Genomic DNA, 14,839 nt, shown 5'->3' on the forward strand with positions numbered 1-14,839 from the left:
AGATTATATATTTGTGACTTTTCCAAAATACCCTAAACCTTTCATCTTTTCCTTTCTTTTTTATCGGTTTCATCGTTTCATCTTCCCCTTCCTTTATATTGTGGGAATCACCTCCATTTTTTCATCATCCTGTCTATTCTTCCTCTCTTTGTCTCTCTATTTTTGTGAAGGCATGGTTCTTCATCTTCGTGTTTCTTCTTCGTCTCTTTGTTTCTTTCTTGTTGTGCGAATCAAAGGTATCGTATTCGACGTTCTTCTGCGTTTATCATTTGTTTATTGTCGATTTCAATGGCAAAAGACGGAAATAAGGTAAGTATCTACTGTATTTCTCATGTTTCATCTTCCTCTCTTTCCAGAAAATGGCTTCGCAAAATGAGTTTGCGTCACATTTTGCGAAGCCTACGAAGAAAAATCATCCTCTGAAGTAGTATTTTCTCTAGAAGATAACTTCGCAGAATGATTTGGCTTCACATTTTGCGAAGCAAAATCATCATTTTTTAGCTTGTTTTTCTCTTCGCAAACTTCACAGATTCACTTTCTACGAAGTAAAATCATCTTTTTCAGGTGTATTTCTCTTCGCAGATTTGCTTTTTACAAAGCAAAAATCATTTCTTTTTAGGTGTATTTCTCTTCGCAGATTCGGTCTCTGCGAAGCGTTTCTTTCATTATTTACCTAAAATGACTTAATTTTTGTGAAGGTTGAATACAAAGGCATCAATCACAGTGATCCATTTATCTTAAATACAAAGGCATCAATTATAGCGAGGGGTGATTGGGATATGATGAAGATGGTGAAGATCAAATGTTCTAGTTCCTTTTGCTTCTGAACTTCTTAGCAAATTTTCTAGAAGCACAATCTCTCCCAAATGTCCTGGAAGCACACTAGGGAGAAAGTGTGCTTCTAGAATATTTTGCTAATCATTCTGTTCTGGAAGCACATTGCTGGGGTTTAGGGTTTAGGGTTTGCTGGAAGCACGTTGTCTGCTCCATCTGAAATTAAGCTTCATTATTTGCCCTATAGTTAGATATAAACCCGAATTTGAATTTGACATGACAATTAGTTTTAGTGTAAGACTCGAACAATGCTATTTGTACACTTAAAACACTAGGACCGCATTAAGTCTACTTCGTGATAATTAGTCTACATCTGATTCCTTAGTTCATAGGCTAACTATTAAAGGCATATACGACCGAACTTGAACTTTTATGGAAGTTTGAAAACACAAAATAACCTAGTATTGTGTGAATTATTTTCGAGCCTAGAGAACGAACATAAAAAAGTTTTACTTTTCTTGTGTGTGTATTGCACTAAATGTAACGCCCGGAAAAAAGGGGGTCAATATTATATTCATGCATTTAAATCTTTAAAATTGGGTTTTTAAATTAATTAATTAAGGTTTATTATTTATCTAAAAAAAATATTATATAGTTATATTGAAAAGAAAAATTCGTAATAAATCAGCATTTTTATTTGTTGAAAGAGTAATAGGTTTGTGCTAAGATATATTACTAATTGTTGAGTATAATGTGTTTGTATTGAAATATAACACAAATAAATATTTATATTAGAAGATAAGTAATAATTATATTTAAAAAACAAATCAATTTTAATTAGGTTACAACTCTTTTCCCTATGGATACATAGGAGGAATTCGGTTTTGAGAAAAGGGGGAGAGGGGAGGCCGCAAACCACCACATTGATACTCCAGAAAATTTCTTTTTATTGTTCTAGATAGGAAACGATGTATGAATTGAAGATAGATGATCATCATCACTTGCTAATTTAGCACTCTGTTTCGAAATAGAGGTAAGTGGTTAATTATATGCATAATAATGTTTATTTAGAGATTCAGTGTATCTGATTGCTAAGTTTATAATTATTATATTGGGTTGTTGATTGATGTGTTAAGTTTGTAAATATGAAACGGTTGATGACATCTATGATGATGGTTGAAACTACGTGACCGTTGTGATTTGCTTACTTAATATGGCTAGAGGCATATAATAATAGTGTGATATTAAATGTTATGAAATAATTATTATTGAGAAAAACGAATGTAAGAGGTGTTCGGTAAAGAAAGAAAAAGATGATAATTATAGCTTGTCATGACGAAGATATATTCAATGGTTAATTGATGGTATATATGTTTGAGTGGATATATGATTTGCTAGGCACTTGTCCTTGAGGCTAGTGTCGGAGTATCTCGGGATGCAGGAGATATTCTGTGCTGTTTTTGCTACGCACCAGAGTGGTGCGGGGATACCTGACGTGGAATGGTATCCTGTGCTGTTGATATATAATAATATGATGAGACTGTGATTGTTTGAATTGACCGATGAACCATTGGGTATATCTCCTCGTGACAAGTGGGGCCCTAAAAACAGATACTAATAAATAAATAATAAAGGCCGTGTTTTGATGCTTGGTCACCTATTAGTTATTAAATGTATGTAAACTGAATTGTATGCGCGTGTGGTTGAGTTATGTATATAATTAGCTATTTTACTGAGCCCACCAAGCTCACCCCACTCTCCACCAGTTTTCTTTTCAGGTTAAAAGTAATAATTGACTAGCGGCAAGGATGATCAGTATGTTAAACTATGTTGCAGTCTATAGTATGAAATATAGACTTATTGTAAGTTTTAAGGTGTAAAGTTGTGATCAATTAATAGATCGGCGTGTTCAAAACAACTGTTTGTTTTAATGATGTTTTAACTGTTTATTATAGCTAAATGTTAATTAAATAAAATGGTTTTTGACACGGGTGTTACATTATGGTATCAGAGCCGACTCTCCACGTACGATGTGTGGTTCGGGGACGAACTAGGCGGAAGCTGGTGGGCCTGTAACGACCCGGTCCAGAGTGGGTGGCGCCGGGGTAAGAAGGCCTGAGCAAGGAGCGGCCCTAAGGGATGGCGATGGGGGCAGGAATGAACTGAATCCCACATCGGAAGTGGAGAGGGAGTGATTGGGGCTTATTAGTAAGATGTGAATCCAATACATGCAGACGCGTTTTAAAGCCGTGAGGCCCAATGTGTTGGAATTGGGCCAGAGCGGACAATATTTACATGGTATTGGATCGGGGTGTTACACTAAATACCATATTAAGTCCGCACATTTTGGTTAGAAGAAATAGATGATGAAACAAATCCCTTTAGAATTAACTTTTCATTTATTTTATTTTCTTGCTTTTCATAACCCCTTAGGAGACTCCTTTTCAACTTTTTAACTACTTTTATTTGATTAATCATAGGATAAATTTCATTAATGGTGTACAACATTTGCCTCATTTCACGCTTTGGTGTACAACCTTCAATTTGTCTCACTAATATGTACAAACTTATAGGTGACCTCTCACTTTAATGTACATAAGGTAAAAATGACCAGTCAACGCGCCACATCAGGAGTTTGACCTGTCAAAAAGTCAAATTTTGACCACCTAATATAAGATTACTTTTATACCCCATTCTTCCTCCTTCCTCCTTTTCATTTCTCTCTCTAACTCCTCTCTCTACCTTATTTCTCTTCATTTAATCTTTCCCTTGCCTAACTAGATCCAACAATGATATTGTTGATAAGAATGAGAAAGCAAAAAACATTAATTCCTCCACTGAATAAGAAGACTAATGTTATAACCAATTTGGCTATGTACTAATGTTGAATTATGCATAGAACAAGCAGACTTCCCATCCGCTGAACGTTTCAATCATTTGCTTGATGTTTTGAACAATGAGGATAAACCCAGGCACATAACCACCAAATACACTAACCATGATAGGTAAATGTAAATTCATTCATGCATAATTTTGCTTTATAAAAATACTGTAGGAAAATAGACAAGTCTAGGCGTAACGGAATAATAAAATTTTATCTATTTTATATATTTCCCTTTTCCAAGATCTGTTAATTGTTATTTCATATAAAGAAGGATAGAAAGTAATACCTTTAGTGAAGAACTATCTACCGTTGCAAACGAAGTGCCCACAACTTCTTATTATCAACTCGTGAGCAACGAACGTTTTTGTTCAATACAGAAAAATAAAACTAATCAGTAATCAACGTTTAAAGTATAAAAATCGCAATGATTGCGTCTAACAGAAATCGATACGAGATCAAAGAGGGAGTAAGAAACAAAGTAAATTAGCCGAGACGACGACAGAACGATTCCTCCTCTTCTTATTTGTGTTGGCCGAATTTATGGGGTTAGGGAGTCTGTTTATAGACTTCTCTAAATCCTAATCCCAGTTGTGTTAGGTAATTAAATAATTGGAATCTTATTCCGAATAAGATTCCTAATTAGATAATTAAATAAACACTTTGTTGAAACACCTTTCCACAAGATTTTGATTTGACAAAATCATCCATGATTAAAAGACAATTAAATTTAAGTGCTTTATTTTAATTGTACTAATCCGTTTGTTCAATGTTGAGTATGAATACAAATAAAGATAAATATAAAAAGTAAGACAGGAAGCAGTCAGCATGAGATGAACAAAACAAGCTAAGTAGAATGAAGGTCAACATAGAAGCCTAAAGTATCAAGCTGAGTGGAATCAACCTTAGCATCAAGAGACTAAAACATAAAAGTCCAACAAAGAGAAGCGAAATGCAACCCAGCATAAGAAACAGCAACAACAACTGTCTTACGAAGCTGAGCTGACTAAAAACATACTTAGCCTAGGAATTGCCAAAGACAATGATTTACGTAGTAGAAGCTGAGTGATTCTTCAGGGCAGCATGAAAAAGTCGTTTGCTAAAAGACAATGATTACCGCCCCTCTGTACCAATAATTGAATCCTTGAAAATACGCAGAAGACACATTCCGAGATGTATGGGTCAATGGATTATTGGTAAAGGACGACTGGCATAAAAAGACAAGCCAGACGTAAGAAGACAAACCTGACGTCTGAAGGAAAGCAGAGGAAGGGAATGGACGGAACAGTCTGAAGCTGACCAGAATCTGTCCCCTAAAAGAGCCGTTTTAACAGCAATGGCTAAATCATTTCAAAATGATCCATCACAGATTTTCCCTATATAAGGACAATCGAACTTCTTGGATCATAAGCCGTTTTTACAAAAAGAAAAGTACAAGAAGAGAAAAGATACAAAAGCACTTAGATACAAAAAGAGATCTTACACCCATCTTCCATTCTTTGTGTAAATGCTAGAGTGATTACTTGTAATCTTCTAAAGTGTTCTTCATTTGAAAAGGAACAAGTGTTTATCAATTGTAACATTGAGAGTGTTGTGCTGAGTGTTTGGTTGTAAACATTAAGTGGTAGAGAAATCTAGGTGCTGGGTTGTAGCACTTAGTAGGAGTTGAGTAGACGAATAGAGGAAGGTACTCTTGCATATTCAACTGCCTTGTAATCGGTTTGTGCTCTACCTTTAAAGAGCTCAGTATTGGATTCTAAAAGCCTGGAGGACTCTGGGGACTGGACGTAGGCGGAGAGGCCGAACCAGGATAAGTGATACTGAGTAATCTCTAAACTCTCTCTCGATATATATATTTGCATGTGTTGTGTGTTAAGTTTATTCAGCATACAAAATTGTTTTAAAGTTGATTCTAAGTTATTTCAAGTGTTGAGTTAGAAACTGACCTCCAAGAGTGTCAATATCTAACTTACAAATAAAACAGCCTTAGTCAATATCTGGCCGAAGCTGTCTTGTAACATATCTGGCCAAACTGACCAAAAGCTGAGTTGACAAACTCACCAAATAACTAAGTCAGCATATTAATTAAACGAAAAAGTTATATTAGTTCCTAACCCCCCCCCCCTCTTGGAACTAATCACACGGGACCAACAAGTGGTATCAGAGCCTAAGCTCACTACTCAAAGATATAACTATCTTGAGCGGATCCCCATAAATGGCTGAGAACAGCACTCGTTTCCTTCCAGGGAACCAAACTACACAAATACTCCCTGAGGGATTGTTAATCACTAGACCTCCCCTATTCTTTGGATCTAATTATACATTCTAGAAGAATAGGATGAAAAACTTTATTCAAGCCACAAACATGAGTGCATGGCTTGTAATTGTTCAAGGTCCACATGTGCCCTATAAAACTGTTAACAATGAGAAAATTGTTAAGAGCGAAGCTGAGTGGACAGAGGATGACCTCAGAAAATTACAAAATAATGCTTCGGCTATAAATATGCTTCACTGTGCTTTAGATGCTGCAGAATACAATAAGATTTCAGGTTGTGAGTCAGCACAGGAGATTTGGAAAAAGCTTGAAGTAACCTATGAAGGCACTAGTAAAGTTAAGGAGTCAAAAGTCAATCAGCATATGAGACTCTACGAGCTGTTCGAGATGAACGAGAACGAAGACATCTTTGAAATGAACTCAAGGTTCACAAATATTATAAATGAGCTTAAAAGGCTTGGAAAGAATTTCACTGAAGAAGAACAAGTGATGAAGATCTTGAGAAGTTTACCTAAGAGTTGGCAAGCAAAGAAAACAGCTGTAGAAGAAGCTCAGGACTTGACTACTTACAAATATGATGAGCTGATCGGATCCCTGCTGACCCATGAGATCTCTATGAAAAACTTTGAGGCAAAAGAAAAATCTGAAGATAAGAAACAGAAATCTCTAGTGATGAAAGCTGACTCCACAGAAGCTGAGTCTACTGATGATGAGGAAATGGCTATGTTTACTAGAAAGATGAAAAAGCTGTTCAGAAGAAATGACAGAAATAGCAAACGGCCATACAAGAGAGGTGAGAGGTACAAAGTCTAGTGATAAATATAAGAAGGACAGCTCCAAGTCCGTCACATGTTTTGAGTGCCACCAAACTGGGCACATCAAGTCAAGCTGCCCAAACCTAAAAAGAGATAAGAAGGGAAACAACAAGGCAATGGTAGCAACATGGAGTGACAGTGACGAATCAACATCATCCGAAGCTGATGCAAATGAAACGGCAAACATATGCTTCATGGCGGATGATGCTGAACACTCTCAATCTGAGCAAGCTGATCTCTCTGACGAAACTGACCAGGAGGAACACAACAATGAGGTAACATCCCTACTTTTGCTTAGAAATGAGATGGTAAATGCCTTGAGTGATTTATACACTCTAACTAAAAAGTGTAACAAGAAAATCAAATCACTCGGCAGGCGGTGTGACGAGATTGAAGAGGTCAAGCTGAGTGATCTCAGATATCTCCTCCAAGACAATGCAGATTGACATAACAACATTCAAATAATGCATAAGTTTGTCACAGAGGTTCAATCTGAGTCAAAGAGACTTAGAAAGGACATTACAACCCTACAGAGTCAAGTAAAAGGCTCAAATAAACATAAATCCCATGCTGAGTACTCAAGTACTAGTCAGCATAAACAATTCACCTAGTGTGAATGTTGGGGAAAAGAGGACACACAAAAGATGTGTGTTGGTTCAACAAGCGGATTGTCCAATGTGACTTCTGCGGAAGAAAAGGACATACCACTAAGGTATGTTGGCATGCTCAACATAACAATGCTGACCACACTCAGCATCACCCTCAAAGGGTAGTTTATTGTGACTTTTATGGTAAAAATGGCCACACTCTAAAAGTATGTCGTCAGAAACTAAAATATGATTTTGCACCTGTTTATACTAACAAGAAAGGACCCAAAAAGAATTGGGTACCTAAAGATGAATAGTTTAAAATGCAGGTCAGCTTGACATACGTGGAGAAGTCAAAACTTTGGTACATAGACAGCGCATGCTCAAGACATATGATGGGTGATGAAACACAATTCATCACACTAGAGCTTAAACGAGGTGGAAGTGTAAGCTTCGGAGACAATAAGAAGGGTAAGATAGTCGGCTCAGGTACTATCGGAGGTAACCCAACTATTGAGTCTGTCTCCTTAGTCAAAGGTCTCAAATACAACCTACTGAGTGTAGCTCAGCTTTGCAAGAGCGGCAGAAAGGTTGTATTCGACGACACTAAGTGTCAAATACTCGAGGGGAACATAAATGAATTGATTTTAACTGCCCCTCGTATAGATAATGTATACATGCTAAATTTAGAAAAACAGTTTTCTAAAAACATATGCTTAGTGTCTAAAGAGGATAACTCCTGGCTATGGCATAGAAGACTTGGGCATGTCAGCATGGACCTTCTTGCCAAATTAGCTAAAAAGCAATTAGTTGAAGGATTACCCAAATTAAAATTTGAGAAAGATCAATTATGTAAAGCTTGTCAGCAAGGGAAACAAACCAAAAAGTCATTTCAAAGTAAAAATATTGTCTCAACCAAGAGACCATTAGAATTACTACACTTGGATCTTTTCGGACCTATCCAGCCACTCAGCTTGGGAGGTAAGAAATTTTCCTTGGTCATTATAGATGATTTCTCTCGGTACACTTGGATCATCTTGCTGAGTAGCAAGGATGAAACTTTTAAGATGTTTACTACACTTATTAAGAAACTTAAAATTGACAAAGACCTAAAAGTAGCTCATATTAGAAGTGACAACAGTGGAGAATTCAAAAACCAACAGTTTGATGAATTCTGTGAAACCAGTGGTATTGAGCACAATTTCTCTGCTCCTAGAACACCTCAATGGAATGGGATTGTTGAAAGGAAGAATAGAACTATTGTCGAAATTGCTAGAACCATGCTGAGCGAAAATAGGCTTCCAAAGTACTTCTGGGGTGAAGCTGTCCACACAGCATGCTTTATAGTGAATAGGGCTCTAGTAAGACCTATACTTAAGAAAACCTCATATGAAATTTGGAAAGGACGAAAGCCCAACATTGGGTACTTTCGTGCTTTTGGGTGTAAATGCTTTATACTCAATACAAAGGACAATCTTGCAAAATTTGATGCTAAAGCTGACGAAGCGATCTTCTTAGGATACTCAACTAACAGCAAAGCATATAGAGTGTATAATAAACGAACTCAGGTTGTAGAAGAGTCTATCCATATTGAGTTCGATGAAGCTGACCCTGCAGGAAAGTCAACTCAGCTTATTGAAGATGAACCAAGCTCAGCTTCCGCTGATCAAAATGGAGCCTCTGAATCATCAATACAAGGGCTGACCAAAGGTAAACAAGAAGTTGAAATAACATTTACTGACCAATCTATTCCTGTAGAGATTGTAGAAACACCTATTCCCAATGACTCAACATTGCCCGAAGAAATAAAAATCCCAAGAGGACATTCAGAAAATTCCATTCTTGATGCTGCTGACAACAAGTTGATGACCAGAGATCAGCTTAGGAAATACCTCAGCAATGTTGCATTCGTCTCAATACATGAGCCAAAGAATTTTGCTGATGCTGAGCACGATGAATATTGGATCAATGCCATGCAAGAAGAGCTCGACCAATTCACCAGAAATGAGGTATGGGATTTAGTGCCTAAACCTAGGAATCAAAAGCCTATAGGAACTAAGTGGGTGTTTAGAAACAAACTAGATGAGCATGGAAATGTAATAAGAAACAAAGCTCGACTTGTAGCCCAAGGCTATAGTCAGCAAGAGGGTATTGACTATGGGGAAAAATTTGCACATGTTGCTAGGTTAGAAGCAATACATATATTGTGTGCTTATGCCAGTTTCATGAACTTTAAGTTGTACCAAATGGATGTTAAAAGCGCATTTCTTAATGGTTTCATAAACGAAGAGGTATATGTTAATCAACCTCCTGGGTTTGAAGATCCAAAATTTCCAAACCACGTTTATAAACTCAAAAAGGCCCTGTACGGCCTAAAACAAGCTCCAAGAGCTTGGTATGAAAGGTTGACCAACTTCCTGCTAACCAGGAACTATGTCAGGGGAAAAGCTGACACAACCTTGTTCATTAAGAAAAAAGGGAAACATACCCTACTTGCACAAATATATGTAGATGATATAATATTTGGTGCTACTGACGAATCTTTGTGCAAAGAATTTAGCAAACAGATGCAAACTGAGTTCGAGATGTCCATGATGGGGGGAACTCAACTTCTTCCTCGGACTCCAAATCAAGCAAGGTAAGAATGGTATCTTCATAAGTCAGTCCAAGTACACCAAAGAGATGCTAAAGAAATTCAGCATGGTAGATTGCAAACCAATATCAACCCCTATGGGTACTGATACTGTCCTATGCAAAGATGAGAAAAGTAAGTTAATAGATAGTAAACTCTATCGAGGTATGATAGGTTCCCTACTTTCTCTCACAACGAGTAGACCTGATATACAATACTCAGTATGTTATTGTGCGAGATATCAAGCTGACCCCAGAGAATCTCATCTAACGGCTGTAAAAAGAATTTTTAGATATTTGCAGACCAATTGATGCAAGTCTATGGTATCCAACTTCAAATGACTTCACACTCATTGGATATACTGATGCTGACTATGGACGAGATAAGCTAGAACGTAAGAGCACTTCGGGAGGATGTCATTTCCTTGGAAGCTGTCTAGTATCTTGGTTCAGCAAGAAGCAATCATCTGTAGCCCTGTCTACAACTGAAGCTGAGTACGTGGCTGTCGGAAGCTGTGTTGCTCAAGTTCTATGGATAAAGCAACAGCTTGAGGATTATGGAGTGAAGACTGAAACAATAGAGATCAAATGTGACAACAAGAGTGCCATTGATCTGTCCAAAAATCCAATCCAACATAGCAAGATCAAACATGTTAGCATAAGGCATCACTTCATCAGAGATCACGTACTAAAAGATGAGATCAATCTGACCTATGTGCCAATAAATGAACAGCTTGCAGATATCTTCACCAAGCCTTTGGCACGTGAAAAATTCAACATACTAAGGGAAGCTATCGGTATGTCTAATCCCCTTCAATAATTCTCTAGTGAATGTTGAATGATTGCCATGCTGAGTGAAAATTAGAACATTGTGCAAATGCCATGCTGAGTAAATTAAGTAACTACTACCTACTGAGCTTATAATGTAGAAACATCATCCTATACTGAGTTGACATACATATTGAGTGATTATCCTGAGTAGGTACATATACTGAGGAACTATCATATACTAAGTTAGGAATTCACCTTGATAAGAACTAGGTTCTCAGTATCACAAACGGTTCATTTTCTAGAAAAACTGCGCCAAAACCCACTTGCACCATTAAATGCCAACACATGTAAATAATTGGCACCTGGAAAAGGCAAACAATTATGAGACAACCCATGCGCCGAAAATGTCATAAATAACAGAATCTCTGTCGGTTGAACGCCCCAAGGAAAAACGGCTAGTTCAATAAATAGGGTCGTTTTAGATCTATATAAAATGGAAGAATTACTCCTCAAAACTTCTCACGTGTAAATCCTTTGGTATTCAGAATCTCTCTCTCTCTCAAAACTTCCTGAAAAATCTCTGAAAATGTCCAACACTCAAAACATCTCCGGTGAAAATTCCGGCAAAATAATCACCGATGAAAGCCCCAGATCTACTCCTAAATCTACTCTAACTCCGAGCAAACACTGTCAAGATGATCCAGCAAGCTCCTCAAAACAAAAACCCAAGGCTAGAACCATGGTAAAAGTTCACACGAAAGTCAAAAACCTAAAAGTCCTAAAATACCGCTGGTTCTCTCCCAGCTTCATTACCGCCGAAAAGCCATTCTGTGAATGGATTGAGAAGAACGAGTGGACATGCCTCTTCTCTCTCCCCGGAACCACCTATCCTCGGTTGGTTAAGGAATTCTACTCCGGTCTCCATGTTGATAAGGACGATGCTGACTATCTGGAGACGCACGTTAAGGGTCACAAGATTGTAATCACTCCATTCTACTTGGCAACCTTACTCAACTTGCCTAACAAAGGAACCAAGTTTAGAACAACAAAGGAAAAGGTATCAACGGAAAAGCTTGACCAGATGAAGGGATTTTGCAAACCCAAAAATCACAAAGGAGAAATACCCAACACTAGTATGGGGCAAAACCAGAAGATGGCGCACTACATATTCACCAACTTCATCTTCCCTAAACTCAACTCAGCCTCGTCTGCCTCCAACTTCGAGCAGTGCTTTATATGGCACATGCTAACCTATTGCCCACTCAATATGCCTGTGTTTCTGGTTGGTGCACTCCAACATGGAGGTAAGAAACTTCGACTAGGTTCTCTAATCACCAAAATCCTTGAAGATCACAAGATCGAGACAATCTCTGAGACTAAAAGTTTGGGATCAGAAATAACTGCGGCTCTGTTATTTGGGTTGCTATTCAACCAACCTTTAAAGGGAGTTGAAGATGCTGAGGAAGATGAGGAAGAAAACGATGTTGAACAAGAAATCGAAACTGAGCTAGCAGCAGATGATGCTGAGCCAGAAGTTGAACCAGAGGAAGTTCCTGCTGAGTCCCCTAAGGCAAAGAAGAAGAGAAAAGCACTTGCAAAATGTGCTAAGGATATTGAAGCTGTGCCTAGGAAGAAACGGGCTATGACCAGAGGAAAGAATATTGATGCTGACCTACCTCAGGTTACACCTAAGTCAGCAGAGAAAATGAAAGGGCAAGCTCAGCCCGAAGCAGAAAATGAAGAATCCCCTGAACAACCTCTAAAGAAGAAAAGTAAAAGTTCTGGGTTGAAAGTTGTTGAAGCTGATCCCATTGAAGCTGATCCCATTGATTTTCAGAATCTCAGTCGCAACAGACAGCCCTCCTGCACACTAAACACATGTTAATTTCGTAAAAACGCGTCTGTTCGTTCGGATAAAAGCAACCGTTCACCAGCAGACACGACCCATCATTTACAACCCTTCAACAACTATAAATAAGTGATTCATTTCAGAAGTCAAGGTTGGTTATGTTGGAAAAGTTAGAGAAATTAGAGAAGAGAGTTGTTATGTTAAAGTTTCTGATTCAGAAAAGAATCAGGAAGTTAGAGTTCATTTCTGTAAGCAATCGTGTTGAACACGAATTGTATTTAGATTAGTTACAAACACAGTATTAGTTTAGTTTTCATTCTGGTAATAGACGAGATCAGTCTCTATTCCAAAGATCCAGCGAGAAGAATTAACGGCTGAAGCACCCACGGTTTGACAAGCCTACGAAGTTTGAGAGAAAGATTGACGACCCGGATCTCAAAGCCTTCGTTACCATGCTATCCAAGTTTCTACTTCTCTGTTAACTTGTGAAAATTCACATTTCGATTAATGATATACTTCTTTATTCAATATATTCTTACTATTGTTATTTTGATGTTGTTCTGACAAAATGATTTTCAAAATGATATATTGGTGTTTTTATTAAAACGTTCTATTCCATCTTATTCACATAAGAACTTTGTTGAACACTTAACAAATTTAGTTTTTATGGATGACATGATCGCTGATCGCGGCTTATCAGAAGTAAAACGCTAGTTTGATTAAGGTAGGAATCATCTCAAGATCAGGGGGATTTCTACGGTTCAAAGCCATTTAATTGAGTAAATTGATATATTGTTTCATGTCCATAATATCACAAAGTTAAAGTTGTTTACTTTGCTTTATGAAAATAAAGATCTATTTTATTCCAATTACGGAAGTATCTGTTTTGTAATCAAAATTCCAAAACAGAATTGTTCTCTAAACTTGATATAATCTTTCTATCTAATCCTAATTTACCAAAACCTATTCAATCAACTAAACGTATTTCTTTTATTAAACCTAAAACACGTGATTAAACCGAATTAAATAAAATTTAGTTAAAAAGCGTTCCCTGTGGGTTCGATATCTTTTATTACTACAAGCGTATACCGTGCACTTGCGGAAATCGCTCAACAAGTTTTTGGCGCCGTTGCCGGGGAATGCCAAAATTTTGACAAAATTTTAAATTTTTCGTGTTTTATTTCGAATCTAGGTTTAAACATACTTAATCTAACTTTTATAATTTTAAAAGTTTTCATATACTAATTAATTTATTTATTTATCAAATTCTGTTTTTGTAGGTAGTTTCGGTTCGTGCAAGATTTCAGGTTCATGCGCAGTTCTCGAAATTCAGGCATTGCACCAGACCCTATAGACCTAGAAATTGAGAAAACCCTTAGGACGAATAAGAAAAACAAGAAAAAAAAATAAGACCCCAGTAAAAACACATACCGAGCCAGACAAAATGGCAGACCCACCTACACTTATGGAATACGCTAGGCCAGGTGTGGCCGATGTAACCAATAGTATCGTTAGACCCAGAATCACCGCAAATCAATTTGAAATTAAGCCAGCTTTGCTTAATATGTTGCAAAATAATGTAACATTTTATGGGTTACCTAACGAAAATCCTAACACCCATTTAACAAATTTCCTAGAAATTTGTGACACTTTTAAAATCCCAGATGTGACTGTAGAAGCAATCAAACTTCGTCTCTTTCCTTTCACTTTGAAGGATAGAGTCAAAGAATGGTTAACTTCTATGCCAGCCGCAACTTTTGCCACTTGGGAACAATTAGCCCAAGCGTTTTTATCTAAATATTTTCCTTTAGCAAAAACCGCAAGAGTCATAAAGGAGTTAACATCTTTTTCTCAAAATGATAATGAGACCCTTTATGAAACTTGGGAACGTTTTAAAGAACTTCAACATTTATGCCCACACCACCAATTACCCGCTGAACTTTTAATGCAAACATTTTACAATGGACTTAATCCTACAACTAGGGGTTCATTAGATGCTATATCGGGAGGGTTATTTATGAAGAAAACATCAGCCCAAGCGAGAGAACTTTTGGAGGAAATGGCAATCAACAGCAGTATGTGGCCCGCGGAACGTGGACATATGCCGGTAGCAAAACCATCATCCTCAACCACACCATCAGTTAAAGGTATAGTTGAACTTGATCCAGTCGCGATGTTACAAGCCCAATTTTCTGCTTTATCGCACAAAATTGACAAGTTTATGGCACCTCGCGATACCAATGGTAATCCAATCCA

General features: G+C 37.3%; 1 non-coding gene across 1 annotated transcript; it reads right to left on the reverse strand.

Moving 5' to 3' along the window:
• Positions 1-14,405: 14,405 nt before the first annotated feature.
• Positions 14,406-14,512, reverse strand: LOC136201770 (small nucleolar RNA R71). The gene has a single exon (XR_010674112.1). It is a non-coding gene; the product is annotated as a small nucleolar RNA R71 (small nucleolar RNA).
• Between the last annotated feature and the right edge of the window lie 327 nt (positions 14,513-14,839).

Source organism: Euphorbia lathyris, chromosome 7, assembly GCF_963576675.1.
Source record: "Euphorbia lathyris chromosome 7, ddEupLath1.1, whole genome shotgun sequence".
NCBI classification, from domain to species: Eukaryota; Viridiplantae; Streptophyta; class Magnoliopsida; order Malpighiales; family Euphorbiaceae; genus Euphorbia; species Euphorbia lathyris.